Genomic DNA, 15276 nt, shown 5'->3' on the forward strand with positions numbered 1-15276 from the left:
TTAAGAAAACTCTTGGGGTCTACCATGGAATTTGTGGTCAAAATGAAAAATAGCTTGACATAGTCTATAGAGACATAGGTCCAAGCCCGTATCAATCTCATTCAAAGCAAGATGTTAACCTATCTCTCTCTTAGTGACCTAGATGAGGTCCCCAAACAACAGGCTATTGGCTATTTTTGGTTAAGGGCCACATGAAGGATAACATTTCAATGGGTCAGCATTGCAGGGTGGCTTCTGTTTACTCCATGGAAAAGCTCCATTTGGTCTCAGGGAGTTTGTTATTACTCTTATTTCTGTAGTTACCAGAACAGAAAGGAGGAGGTCAGTAGGTTAAAGAACCAGAGAGAAAACTCATCCTTTCTTTAAATTCTTCTAGTATTCCGTGTGCGGGTTCTCAAAGGAAGAAAATAAGGTGTAGAGAACCTAGTGGTATTTCACATCCTCAGAAACATTGCCATAAAAATATTCTGGATACTTATTTTTAGGGTGTCATGAGTTTACAAAGTCTGCAGAAGTCCTGCAACAGGAACTCAAGCAGATTTTTATCTTCCCTAGACAGAGGGAAATGGAAAATGAGGAAAAAACACCCTAGAATCTACTGGAGAATTTGAAGTGCAAATTTAATTTATATGGGAATACTGTGGTGATGAGAACTATAGAAAACTCTAAGTTTTGATTATTGGACCAGGCTCAGAGCCTAAAGGCATGTATCACTGAGTAGTATTAATATTTAAAAGAAGGTTTATTTAGAGTCCTGGAAACTGACAGGATCTTAAATACAAGCTCATATGGCAAGAAAGCTCAACATCATTCTTGTCAGGGTGAATTAACTGTGGAGTGTAGCCCTGTGTAAATAAGCAGCTATGGAACTTCCCAGCTTCTTTTGAAGTCCTGAAAAGCAACATCATCTTCAGTTATAAGACAAAAGGATATTATCACTATCAGTGTGTTGGTCGTTCTAGTGTAAAGAACCTGAGAATCCCCCCGCCCCAGAGAGGCCACGGTAGGAAGAAGAAGGATAGACCCAACCTCTCTACGTAGCCCATGTTGTTTGGGTAACTCCTGATGTGGTCAGTTATGAAGAAGCATCCACTGTTTGTTGTCCAGTGCAACTGTCATTGGTTCAAATGAATGACATTTATAGTGCGTTTCATGAACTAAGTTTTCAACATATTTTAGGTGTTTCTTTGAGCTTTTGGGGAATGCTACTCCTCAGGGAAGGAAGCTGCTACTCCTCAGGGAAGGAAGCTGCTGTTATTATTGGAAGGATAGCTAGGTTGTACATGAAGACTCACTGAGTGCATTCATTTGTGTCTTCTGCTCTTAATACTTCTCGCCACTGCATCCTTTCCTGCCTCTGAAAATGGATCCTCATGTTTAGGCTGCTGAAATTGAGGCGACCCAGAAAGTAGTCTGGCCTAGTAGTTTTAAATTATTATTAATATCAATTTTTTGCTCATTCTGGTGTAAAGAACATTAGAATTCCTCCCCAAAATTATGGACTCTGGAAAGGAGCACTGGCCAAGTACCACAGCAGTGTACCTGCTATGTTATGTTAATGTTGACCTCCTCGAGCATTGTTCATGCATCACAAGGTCTTGGAATGGTTTTAAAGATCTTTGCTATGCCAAAAGGTTATAGCTTCCTAAGCTATAACAGAGAGCTGCCAACGTGGTATTTGTAGTACTGTGGAAGCCTTTCTCCGGAAGGTCAGTGGGGGAGTGTAATCCGTTTAGAACTGGATGTTGTAACTTACTTGAATGAAAGATTTTTCTAAAGGTGACATTAAGATGAAATATTTAAGATAAACCAGAAGATTTGACTGGAAATTCACAATGTCCCTCTGAAACAGTCCACGCTGATTTACTGATCTTCCATTTTCAATTTATGAGCTGAGACCAGAGTATACCACTGGAGGATGAGAATAGAGTAGTCATATTAGAGCCAGCTCATATATCCTACAGACAGACTTTGGAAGAATTAGAAAGTATAATAAAGTGCTTGTCCCTTTAAGACACTGTTTGGATCCTTGCCAATTTAGATCCTGAAGCATTAGATATTTTAAAAGCCCTTAAAACTGTCTCTCTTTTTTTCTTTTCTTTTTTTTTTCATTGTCTGAGGTTTTCACCTTTTACCAATGAAGATACAATGGCAGAAGCATCCTTTGCTTTACAGTTTTCTCCCCTTACAGCTTACTGTAGGGTGAATTCTGTTCTCCATTTTAAATATAGGAACCTTTTGAAGCAAAGGAATTGGCTTATATTTACACATGTGTAAGAGAGAGCAAATGTATCCTGTTTTAAAAAGCAACTTCTTGTTTTCACGTGAAGCAGCAACACTGGGGCACAAGAAGGTACCCAGGTAGTTTTCAGGCATCCAGATACTGCCAGGGCATCCCAGTGACCTTTGGTCTCCCATGTTTTCATCTAATATCACTGCATGTGGCAAAGAGCCATCCCTGTGCACGCGTGTGGGACCTGGCTTGAGCTCTGGGACATCCCTCGGCAGCAGCCACCTTGTCCCTCAGCTCTGGCGTCCCAAGAGTCAAGTGCGCAAGCACCATTGTGGGCTCTGCTGCAGCACCCTGGTAATGCATTCAAAGTGGCCACTCTGCTCTGCGAAGGTCAGGAGATTTTAAAGAAATGACAGTCATCCCTGGAAATATTTCCCAAGTGAAGTTTTGTTCAAAGTCAGACCTTCTGCTGTGGGCTTAAATGTCTTGATAGTTTTTTATTTGAAGATACTGCCCTAGAAATTCTTTCCAAGTGTTTCATTTTGACTGAGCTCTGCAACATAGTTTAATGCAAGATAGAAGGAATTTGGTGGGGAAAGAGTGGAGAGGTGGGCTGCGGAGAAAATAAGCAAATTGACAAATACTAGGCCATGAACCTGGGGTCATTTGCTGAATGGTACAAAGTAAAGGAGGGTCCCAGGGATCTTCTTGTGTCACAGCAAACTGATGGAAAGTTGCGATTCACTCCACTGTTTGTGTCTCTGCTGCTGCTTCTTAAGACCTAACTTTTACTCAGGTCATGACTCGGGCAGAGATCCCCTTTGGTTTTGGGCAGCAGTTTCTTCCCATGCAGTGGAGAGATTAAGCCTGCTGAAAGACCTCTTTAAGGGAGGATTCTATGTTCCTTTCCCCTCTTCCTGGAGATTAGAAGATAATGCATCTGGAACAACATTAGCTCATTCAGGTTTGTGGTTTTATTTCTGATTATCAAATCCCAGCAATCTCATTCTCCATCTGCCTGAACATATTTTTGGGTAAGGGGTTGATATCTACTAGCACACATGGCTGTGGTCAGATGTTGTGAGATCTTCTAAACATGAACAGAAAATTTCCGTCCTCTAAGTTATATCTAAACATTCCTTTTTCTCTTGTGCTGTATTTTCTTTCTGCAGCTGAGAGAGTTATGGTAATTCAGGCCAACAGCACATGTTTATTTCTCCTTTGGTAGTGTTTACACAGCAGACTCCCAAACTTGGGCTCAGACTGCATTTACTCTCAAATGAGAATTATTTTGATGCCTTCAGCCTTATTCGATATAGTGCAGTATCTATTTGTGTCAAGAGCTAGCATTAAGTCATTGTCTGCCTGGATTAAGTATTAAGGGTACAATAAAGAGTCTGCGGACATCTTGTTAGGAGACATCTGGCCAAATGAAAGCAAGTTTCCTTCTGAATCTCAGCAACATCTGCATTTTTAAACAACAAGAGTATTTCTTATAAAACCAAGTGGGTTTTCTGTCAAGTTTAGCCTAGAAGTGAGATAATTGTAGGAAAAAGCTGAAACACATCTTAGGAGCTTTTAGGAGCTTGTGACACTTTGACCAGTCATGGAAGCTATTAGTCATTTAGCCCCTTTCAACACCAGAACCCTGGCATACAACATCTGTGCTCTACTTCACCTTAGAGCTTCCTCAGGATCACTGGAACAGCGATGGAGTAGGTCTTCCTCCTGCTAACATTAGCTTTCTGTCTTGGGCGTAAAGTCTCGATGCTTGTACCCTATCTGACTCACGCCGACTCAGGAAGTTTTGTATTTTGCCAATGAGGACATCGTATCTTTGGTGAATTATGTGAAAGTCACTTTCATAGTCTGTCATACAATGTTAAATCTTTCTAATCTTAGAGCACCTCTAATTATTAAACATAAAAATAATAAACAAATCTGTACAGGGCAGTAATATCATTAATACATAATTCATGAAGAAAACCTAAGATTTGTGCTTTTTGATCAGTCATGATTATGAGGAGCTTGTTGTCAATGAGACTTGTTTAAAAATCAGGGTCCTTTACTCAGAAAACTCTTGAAGATTAGTCAGTCCTATATGGAATGTTCTCAGTATGGTTACCGTGCTCCTCAAACAGTTGTATTTGTATTTCAGAGCTATAAGCGAGCCCAAAATCCCCCCTCCCTTTTTTTTTCATAGCTGAATTTGGTAATGTTCAAGGATTGCGGCAAAAAATAATAGTATCTTCTTTAGTAATTTAGTAAATCAACTGAATTTCAATGTCTTATTTTCATCTTCAGGAAATATTTGTACTTTCATTCCAAATTTTGTTACAATGCAGATTATTTAACATGCATTTTCAGAATTGCTTGGATTTGCTGTATTGTTAAGAAGCATGTAAGCTTCTTTTGTTCAACTTTTTTTCTTCTACTAAGATTGTGCATATCCATGAGATGATGATAAGCAGACTGGTGAGGGATCTGAACAAATTGCCCTGCATTTTAGCCCTCAATTATACAAGCTGATCTTATGAAAACAAGAAGTGAAGTTTTGAAGGGTCCCTGAATAGCAAAGAGAAATAATTCATGCCAGATTGTTCTTTGTTGGTACCGAAGAGAGACTTTTATAAATTGGTTAATACAGAGAATTCATCCACTTCTTTTATGCTTAAAAAATAGTTCAGAAAAACCAAGAAGCTAGTCAAAACATTCAGGTGACTTAGGAGCCTAAATTCCAGTGAAAGTCAATGAGGCATAAAACACCTGAGTCACTTAAGGTACATTTGAAAATGTCCTGATGCTGTGTTGGAGTCTGACTATGTGGCAATGGGTAGCAAGGCCATCAGCCACACAACGGAAAGCCCTTCCAAATTATGAAGTGCGTTATCATTCAGAAGGGGAAGTGAAAGACATCAGAGTGGCTCCATGGCAATTCATCTGATAGTCCCATTGTCAAAATAACTGCTTCATAAAACACAGGAAGGTGTGTGTCAGGGCCTCTGCCATCTCAGATCTGTAGATGGATGGAAAGATATTATAGTAAGTTATCATAATAGCATTCCTCATTCACAAAGTTTTCCAGCAAGTTTATAGATGTAGCAAAGTGAAAAATGCAAAGTGCTTGGTCAGATGCGCTGATACCTATCTGTGCAAGTAAAGACTAGTGGTGAGGTGACTTACTCCATTTAAAGGCAACCACCAGGTTGACTTTAGACTTCTGTCAGGCTGGCCTTGCACTCTGTGAAGACACCTGGCTGCTGCTGGGTGGTCAGGTCAGTTCAGGTACCTGGACAAATGAAGCATTTTGCAAATCGGTGCCTGCTCACAAACAGCATTACAAATAGTGTGAAAACTGAATCTGAAAAGCAAGTGAAAATAGTGATCTCCAGATATTCCTTGAGAGAAGCTCTTGCAAGCAATTGTATGCTGCCACTTGGTCGTATAGGCTGTTAGCAAATATTTACAGTTAACAAAGATGTTCGTAGGATGCAGGATTGATTCACACTTTCTGGCATAGGAAAAAAAAAGCCAAATATTCAGTGAGTAATATTTGAAGAGAGTAAGTGGAACTGCTCTGTATATAAACTACATCTACAAAACACTTCTCAGCCCAGGCACTGAGAAGAAAGTGTCTTTGGAAGTGCAATGAGGTGTTCAGTTTTACCTGAAGCAGTACAAGTACTATGAAATTAAAAAAAAAAAGTGAAACAAAACAGAAGAATAATTTAAACAATTCAAGCTGATTAAGATATAAAAATGTGAATTTGATTTTGTTCAGGATATTTAAATGAGGGCTGCACAATATTTCACTAGAAGTTCTCAAGTACGGCACAGGATCTCAAAGAATGAATAAATGCGGGGGGACTTCTTGCTTTTTCCTTTTCTCGTATGTAAGGTTACTGCTCTATCAGCACAGTTCCTGCTCTGCTAGCTCATTCCTGCCTCAGGGGGAAGAACATTACTTACTAAATCTGTTTTGGGTTTTAAATAGGAGGTTTTCCATTGAAATACGTAGCTGAGCCAACCCAGCAGAGCTTGTGAGATCTGACAGGAGCAAAGGAGAGGCAGTGGTAGACCAGAATGGCTGCCCTCAAAAAATAGGAGATAAATATTGCAGCTGAAAGGAAACCTCACTTCCTGCATTTGTGGGCTTTGTTTAATATGTAACATGCATGTATTATAACTACGTGGTGACAGACTCAAAACCCCCTCCGGCTTTGGGATTGTGTTCACTATTTTTAATCATAATTTAGGTGTGAGGGCTGGGATTAACAGCAGGCAAACATTAACTATGGCTGTTGGACATCAGTGAGCCTACCAAAACTGGAGAGAGGGTTAGCCAAGAGAATAGTCACTGGGGAAACATGAACTCAGAGTGATTGAAAAGGTAAAGGAAAATTGCAAGCAGCACAGGGAAGGAAGTCGGTTGGGGAAAAAAGGGAACCCTTGCTGGTCTAGATAGAAAAGGTGAAATTCAGTGAGAAAAAACAATAGAAAGAAGGAATTGAAGAAAAAATACAGAATAATGACATGTTGAAGACATGTTTATCCTTTGCAGAGAAGGGTCTGAACCTATGAAACCAAAGGAAAGAATTCCTGTTACCTTCGTCTGGCTTTTGATTGGTGTCTTACACTGTGGTGGTACAGTAAGATCCAGGGATACACGGGAAAGCTGTGCTGATGTAGTGTGGGTAGGTCTAATGCTGGGAGAACAGGAGGAACATAGGAGAACTGTGTCTTATTTCTTAAGGAAAAGAAGTTATGGCTGCTTTGCCAGGTGGGTTAAAGCAGAAACCTCATACCTCTGAAAGTAATACCAGATCCCAAGGGCTGGCTACATGGAAATCTCCTCTATCCACTGTGTTCATTAGGCCATTTGCCTCTATAAAGATCAGACAAATTTATGTTGAGCTAGGTCACAGGAGGCCAAAAACTCACCTGCTTCAGGCTTTCAGGACCGTACTTAAATGACAATTTAGGACCTAATGGAAGGCTAGGAAAAGGGTCATTTTATATCTGGAATATACTAGTATCTAATGCTCAAATGATGTAATACATCTGATTGCACGTTATGTATGAATCAGGATAGCTCTTAGCGGAAGGACCATATGTTCTCAGTGCCAGCAGAGATTTACACAGATTCCTGGGACTACCTGGCCGGGATGAGGCAGTGTGACTGCTTTTCCCCCTTTGCGAGGAGCTTGGCCACAAAGCTGCAGTCAAGCTAGCCTTAAAAAACAACCAACAGTAACAACAACAACAGGAAAAAAAAAACCCAAGCCAAAGCCAACAAGCCCGTAGTCAGGCCCTGCTGCCATAAAGCCATGGGCTGGCATTCTTTAGGACCGGGGGGAGTTGTTGTGTTGCACTGGAATGCGGCGAATGGCTTGTAAATTAGAGTCCCTAATGAAAACGCGCTGGTGTCCAACTGCAGCAATCATCTGGTTAAAATCAGGCAGTAATTCCACTAATTTTACTGCCCTTCTCCCAGCCCTCAACGCCTCATTTAGGAAAAAATGTTTATGTTCCCCTCAAAACACCTGCGTTTTAACTTGGGTCCCCAAAGCAATTATTTTTATTTTATTTTATTTTTTAAGACTTTTTTCTGTTGTGAAATGCAGCATCCCTTCCCTTTCTGAACGGAAGCACACGAATGCCCTGGGATTCCCAGTCTTCAGACATGTTTAACTAGCACTGTTTTTCTTGCACACTTCACAAGCTTCACCATCCTATATATTTTCTGCCCACAGCTGCTGTCCAGAAGTGTTTAGGATATATATTTTTTCCCCTCTCGGTAAATGATGAAATAAAACCACGCAGAGCTGTTTACATTGTGACTAAGGAAGTTAAGGTTGATGGAGGTGATAGTGACTGACACTTATCCAATTTCAGGCCTTCCAAAATGTCTATGGCTCTTATCATGATTTAGTCTCTACCAGACCTTGTAGACATTAAACAGCAAGAATGAGCACTATTCTCACTTGGAAAAAGACACATTATATAGTGGATGCTGAAACACTACCATGATGTGCTGTGAGATCTTACCATCTGCTATTCCATTAGGATGAGTTATTCATTTTGTCTCCTTGGTTTCACGTTCATTTAAAGCTTTGATAGAATGTGACTAAAGATCTCCTTCAAAAGTTCTTAGCAGGTATTCCCACCCCGTGATAAAACAATTTCTTAAACACAGGAATCCCAGACAGAAGGCATAGGGTTCCGATAAATGCATTCAGACATCTTCATTTCTCTTCAGACCTCACAATCCTGTAATATTTGGCCTGCTAGCACCTTCTGGAATCACCTTCTGCAATTATAACAGGATAAAGTGGGAATTTCCCAGTGAAGCAAATTTAGGGTTGGGGGGGACAATATTAACTTGTTAAAACTAAAAATTCAGTTGGGTTTTCTCTGGCCAGAAATGAAACTGCTAGCCAAAGTGATTTCAAGAGAGGGAATTCAGAGCAGAGATTAAGCTGTGGGTTAAAGCATTCAACTTGAGTGTGGGACACCACCTCCAAATCCCCCGTCTTGCATTCACACCGCTATTAGCGATCCTGGAGTGAAACGTTCCTAAAAAAGCAGGGAAAGGGAGAGTTGTTCATTTTGGTTGTTGGGTCAGTTGGGGAATGGTGAAATCTTTGATCTTATCCTAGGAGAGGACAGGAAGATACCTTGAAATCTCTGCTGCCCACAATACCAGAAAACTGTTTTCTTCCTTGCGCCGCTGCTGGTTAGATACTCGAGTTACTCTAGACACATAGCAAAAATTTTAAGTGGGAAGATAGTGTGCTGATTGGAACTATGGGCTGATGGAAACCCAGAGATCTCTGAAAGCCACGTTTCTTCCAGCACCCTACAAGAGCACAGAGAAGCTCTGCCCCTCATCAGAGAGGCACCTTGCCCTTTGCTTGCTGGGCTGCAAGATAAGAGCAGAAGCTGTTTGTATCTACTCAGGGCCCAAGCCCACAATAAGTTGAGCGAAGGACAGCAAACCTGACTCCTTTGCACCCTGGTCACAAAAAGAGATTAAAGAAAAATAAAGTAGCCTGTTGACAGCACCCAGAAACACTGTGGGGGGGGAGGGGGGGAGGCAGTAGCTCAAACAAGCCAGCAAAACCAGGCCCATGCTTAATCTCAGACTTCAAAGAAGAAAATTCCTTAGAGCTAATAGGTCCCAAACCAAAATATGGTAAGGTATGGAACATGTGGTCACCACAGCATCCTGAAGGCTGCGAGAGGTGAACGCTTACAAAAGCAACTGTGATTCTTCCTCTCTCTCTCTCTCTCTCTCTCTCTCTCTCTCTCTCTTTTTTTTTTTTTAATTTTTGCTTGCCTGCTTTATTTTAGCCTTTGTTTTGGCCTCACTGTGTCTGAGCTCCTTCATACTTGATGGTGCAGGTCTACAGCTGAACAGAATATACAAATGTAATCCCAGTAATAAACAGGAATGAAGGAAATATCACATCAAGCACTGTATCACATTCAGTTTTAATTACAATTATCACAAGCAGATTTATGTTCAGTATAACTTTTCCTGCTGTTTCCAGGTTGTATTTATCTTCTAATTTGATTGCTTTTCAGTGCCTTTTACGAAAGCTGCCTCCCAACTAGAGATAATGCAGCATTTTAACACTTTAGTTGAGTTTACACTTTCAATGAGCTTTCTGCTTTTGGAATTTTTACTTGATTTGACGTCTTTCTGAGTGCTGGCAGAAGCAGTATGCAGCATGATGGTTTAAAATACGCAGTCTTTGGAACGGAGGGAAGCAGCTTTTCTTCAGCTGACTCTTACTATGAACTTGCTGCTGGGGCTGAGACTGGAAGTCACCAAACAGCATCCCCTTAAGGTCAAAAGCCTGTTGAAGAGTGTGTTGTCTTTATGAGGAAAGAGAAAGTAGGGGAGCTTCCCATCTAAGGTATTAAAGAAAACCTATTTGAAGGCCTATTCTTTAAATTTCTTTGGGGAATATCATTCTTCTTCTTTTAATTTGAATGAACTCAAAGCTTCAAACTCCTGGTATTCCAATGTTTAGCTAAAATATACCAGAAGTGATAATGGTTCCCTTTTACCTCTGAGATTCATACTTGATTGAGTCATTAATAATCTCCTAATTTCTATGTTTTCCTTTCTTTCTGTCCTTGGGGATCTCTGGAAGCTAAATAAGAAAAAGGGCTTTTACTGGAAACTTTTTACAGTTTGACAGGTGAGAAATAGAGAAATAAGCTCCTTTTCATAAAGTAGCAGGATAGCTAAAACTAAAAGTAGGACCTGGTCCTAAGTCTAAATTACTAGACAACTTGAAACCCACATTTCATTGCTTGGCTTTTTACTTTGAGAAGTCAAGCCAGAGTCCCAGACGCATCCATTCTCAAACCTTGGGAGGTTTCACATCCTGGACTGAGCTTTGCAGCATGCTCCCATTTCTGATTAATGCATACCAATCCTACTCTGTTATAAAGTCAAATCAATGCCAAATGTGGTGGTGATTTTTTGATAGGGAGCAAGCAACATCCACCAATATATTTAACACAGGTCAGTAGACAGCCTACAGTCATGACAGTCTTGAACTAGTGACCTAGGAATGAAAGACTCCTTAATCCCTTCACCAAATCCTAAACCACTCAATTCCTGCCCCACCTCAGCAACCAAGTTCTTTTATAGATGTGCTGGAGGGTAATATGCAAGCCAACAGAGTGTAAATTAAAGAGAAAAAAAAGAACTCCACTTACAATAACATAGTAATTGTGGAATTTGAGAAAATAAGGGACTCAGGAGAGGTCTTCAGTTAGCTTGTCTCAAATTCAGTGCAAATTTATTCGGAGAATATTTTGGCACCTGCAAACAGCCTGAAACTTTTATAAGCATCATAGCAGGGGAAAAGTGATGCAAGTGAAAGACTGAAGATAGACTCACAAAAAGGTCTTGATTGTTCATCTGACCTGTTGTCTTCCTCTATCACTGTGTCACTCTACTTTTATGACTGTCTAACTCCACTGATTACCAGAATGACATCATGAAGTCACACTGGCATACAACTGGAGTGGTTAATTAGATCCCTTATTTCAGCTCCTCAGGGATGAAACTCATGTCTTGGAACAGAAGAACAGCAGCCACAGCCTATTCATCTCTTAAATCCCATTTCGTTTAATCTGATATCACTTGAACCTACAACTTTGTCCTGGGATTGTCATGTGAAGAGGTTCGCTTCTGAGATTTCTTAGTCTTTCTCATAGGTCCTGACAAGGTGTATCATGAGAAAGCTTATTCATTTCAGAAGCTGTTTCCTATAACATAACAGAACCTTAAAAAAGGAGTGGGTTTGAATTCTAATTGAATTCAAAGCTACACAGCACAGAGCAACAACAGCAAATTCTGTGCCTGTACAGTTGGAATTTTGCTGCCAAATGTGGTTAAACAGTTTTTCACTTTTCCCCAAAACATGAACATTGTCTAAGTAGAAAAGTATTTCCATTTGTAGAAGGGACTTTTTTCATTTTGTACATCTGCAGGCATAAAAGGACCATAACAGACCACAAATTAGATCCGGGAACTGAAACAAGCTCAGCTTGTAACTCAGACCACAGGTCTGTAAAAAAAAACTATAGCATCATTTTGGGGTGAGTTCTTTTTTTTTTCTTGTTTGTTTGTATTTTTTTTTCTTTTATGGCAAAGCAAATGAAAACTCATTTCATATTCAAATATGACACCATCTGTTCCCTGAGTTAGAAAAACTGGGTGAACCGATCCAATATACGTTGAGCTAGAAGGAGGGGAACAAATGCAGAAAGATCTTTCTTTCTCTCATGTCTCTCCTGTTTTGTGTCCCACTGTTCCATGACTTCCCCACAAAGGAGTTGCAGATGGCACATGAGCATTTTTCCTCTGTTTGATCTAGTCCTCTCCATTCTTCTGGGCAAGAATTTTCCCTTCCCTAGCGTGATCTGCTCCCTGTCTCCTCATTCCTATGATGATCTTCCTTCGGAGAAGATGGAGACCAAATCATGCTAGACCAAGAGGTAGTAGAGGTAGTAGAGCCCTGTGGCACGCTTAGGCATATAATGGTGACGGTGCAGCTAGGCCTGAATGAGAGGAAGTTTAGCATAGGTGACACAACTGCTAGCGTCCTCCACAGGTGATGCTAGCCTTGCTGCTATTTCTGTTTAGCTCTTCTGCTTCTTGGCTGATTCCCGCAGGAGCGGAGGAAGCTACACTGCGGCCATAGCCTTGGCCAGCGTCCAGGTGGATGCTGAGGACTGCATCTCCAAGAGCTGAGATTCTCAAACCCAGCTTCTGGATCAGTTCTGTAAAAGTCCGTTTTTATTCTTGACCTCAGCTGTTTGGAACCAGAAACAGAATAAAATAGATCCCTTGCAATCATCTGAAGCACTGAATGATCACTGAACGTACTGGTAATGAAAAGTAAATGAAGGAAGTAAATGAAAAGGAGGAAGGGAGCAACTAAAAGCCCACTGTGTATGTAACTCTCTGGGAATGTGAAAAATACATAACTTTTATATACAACTATATAAATTCTAAAATCATCAGTTTAAATAGCATAACAAAAAATTCTTGCAGCAACTGTCTCCCCCCCACTAAAACCCCAGCAGTCACAACGCTAGCCTGTGCGCTGACAATGGCTGGTTGTGAGGCATATGTTAAACAGTTTTCAGTTAACATGGGCAAAGGAAATCAACTATGAAACTGTATGAAGGAAATATGAGAATACCGTAATCTGCATAAAAATAAACTTGGGTGTATTCCCAACACACTATCGCATGGTGGAATTGCAGGAAGTGGGGTAATGGGAGGGAAGCTTTACTTTCCCTAAAGAAAACCTGCTCAGGATTATTTTTTACAAAAGTAAAACTACTTTCATATTCTTCTTATATTGCCTTTGTCCTTTGTCTGGAGTTGAGTGAATACTTTGTGTTAAATAATTTCCTTGGTGAAATGAACCCTATATTATTATTGCTCGTGGACTGTTGATAACATGCTGGGGTTTCCCGCATTTCTTTCTTGCTTCTAATTGTTCAACAGCTTGAAATCATATATGCATATTCTTCTAAGGTTCGATCCAGATTTGCATCATCAAGCGTCTGATATCTTTGCAGTGTTGGAGCTGTGTCAGTTATTATGTCTGGCTGCTTTGCTTTTCAGCTTTTCCATGTCCCCTTTGAGTGGGATGGGTAGCTGTGGACCTCAGAAGTGGAGCAAATCCGAGAGTACTTGCTGGTGAGGTGGACTGTGGAGAAGGCAGTACAAAGAGGAAAAGGCTCTGTGAGCTTCCTCCTCACTCTGGGTGCTCACTGGAGAGAGGGGATGTGGTGAAGCCCATGTCATCAGGGACTAGGGCCCGAGGGGACCCTTTGTTCTTCTGCAGCGTCATCCCAAGGCTGAAAGGGAGCAGGCTGCTACAACTGGCCACAATACACGTTTTCCAGTTTGCAGGAAACAGGTTTGCTTTTTGTTATCCATTTGGCTTGACTCCCAATTGAACAGAAACCAGCATTTTTCAAAACTTTCAGTGAGGCAAGGCCTCTTGCATTTCCGTCCGGGAAATCCTATGGGCTAATGGGGCACACATGCAGTGTGCCACTGCAGCCCGGGCTGGCCAGCACACGTGGGTGTTGACTAAGCAGCACATCCGCAGGGCCTTGGCGCAGTCCCTCTGGGTACTGTGCTGTTTCAGCTGGGCTTCCCACAGCCTGGGGGAAGACAAAATTTCTAGCTGTTAAAAGAGGACATGTCCATGGAGCTCAAGATGTTCAGTAGCTCAATGATAAATCAGATGCTCAATAAAATTGAGGTCCTTTGTGGCTAAAAGCAAGACTGTTTGACTGAGCAGTTCCTGCATGCTCCTTTGGGTGCACCCCCAGCCCCACCAAGGACCAGGCAGAGCTCCCTGATATTTCACCTTGAAAGGGACAAAAGTGCCTAACATGTTCCCCGTGGTGCTCTATAGAACCATTTGTGAACCCAATGCTGTCCCTGCTGCACTTCTGTTTTTTTTTTTCCAATTGGCAAAAATCAAATCTGAACTTTTTCAGTTGCAAATTTTAAGGAAGGAATGCAGTCCCCTCCTTCCTTCCCCACCGTTCACATGCACAAAACAACCTGAAACTTGTTGTTAAGAAAATAAACTGCAGTGAAAGCCCCTGAAGGGCCTTGGCAGCAAACATTTCTCACTAAATTGGGAATCTGCACACTCATAGCCTGAAATACATTAAGATGCTAGGGGTGGGGGGAGAGAGAAAGAGAGGGGGAGAAGACAGGGGAAAATCAACAGCTCTGGGGTGAAACACAGGTTGATGCTGCCTCATCATTTTTAAAACTAAAATAAAACAAGCAAATTTTCTTTAAGTGCAGGTCAAAATAAAAGGAGGAAAAAAATCTTCTCTCATCTGTTCATGGTAATTACTAACAGAAAGCAGCCCCTGCCAGCTGCAGAGTTCATGGATAAATGGAGGGACACATTATTCTCTCTCTCTGGGATCAAAAACTCAAACTTCGTATCTCAATTTGCCTGTGGTATGTCTTTCATATACTCTTGCAAAGTCATTTCACTGAGCTGCTCAGTCGGGACTTTTTCATCAGACAAAAATGGTGATGTTTTCAGGCTTTCAAGTTTATTTTAGGTTTGCTTCTGAATGAGAAACTTGACTCCTGCAATTTCCCAAACTTTTACTATGTCATTACAGTATATTTATTATTGGATCTACCCACTTTCCTTGTTAGCAGCCAGTCAGAACAGAGCAAGTGAGTACTCTAACCTTTGTACGCTGGCTGATCTTGATGCAGTGATGTGTAGAAGTTCTCTGGAGGTATAATTGCAAAGCACGTGAATATCTGAAGATTAGCACTTATTCCCCAGAATATCCCAACTTGTTACTCTGTGATGCCAATGCAAAGTAGCTACTGATTTGTCTCAGGAAGTCACTGGCAATGTCTCATTGGTATGGCAATTGTTGACTCATGTGCTGGTGTCGATGTGACTGTGACTGACCTCACTGAGCATAGCTTAACTAGATGGAAAGGA

Source organism: Struthio camelus, chromosome 12 (genome assembly GCF_040807025.1).
Source record: "Struthio camelus isolate bStrCam1 chromosome 12, bStrCam1.hap1, whole genome shotgun sequence".
In the NCBI taxonomy this organism is placed as follows: domain Eukaryota; kingdom Metazoa; phylum Chordata; class Aves; order Struthioniformes; family Struthionidae; genus Struthio; species Struthio camelus.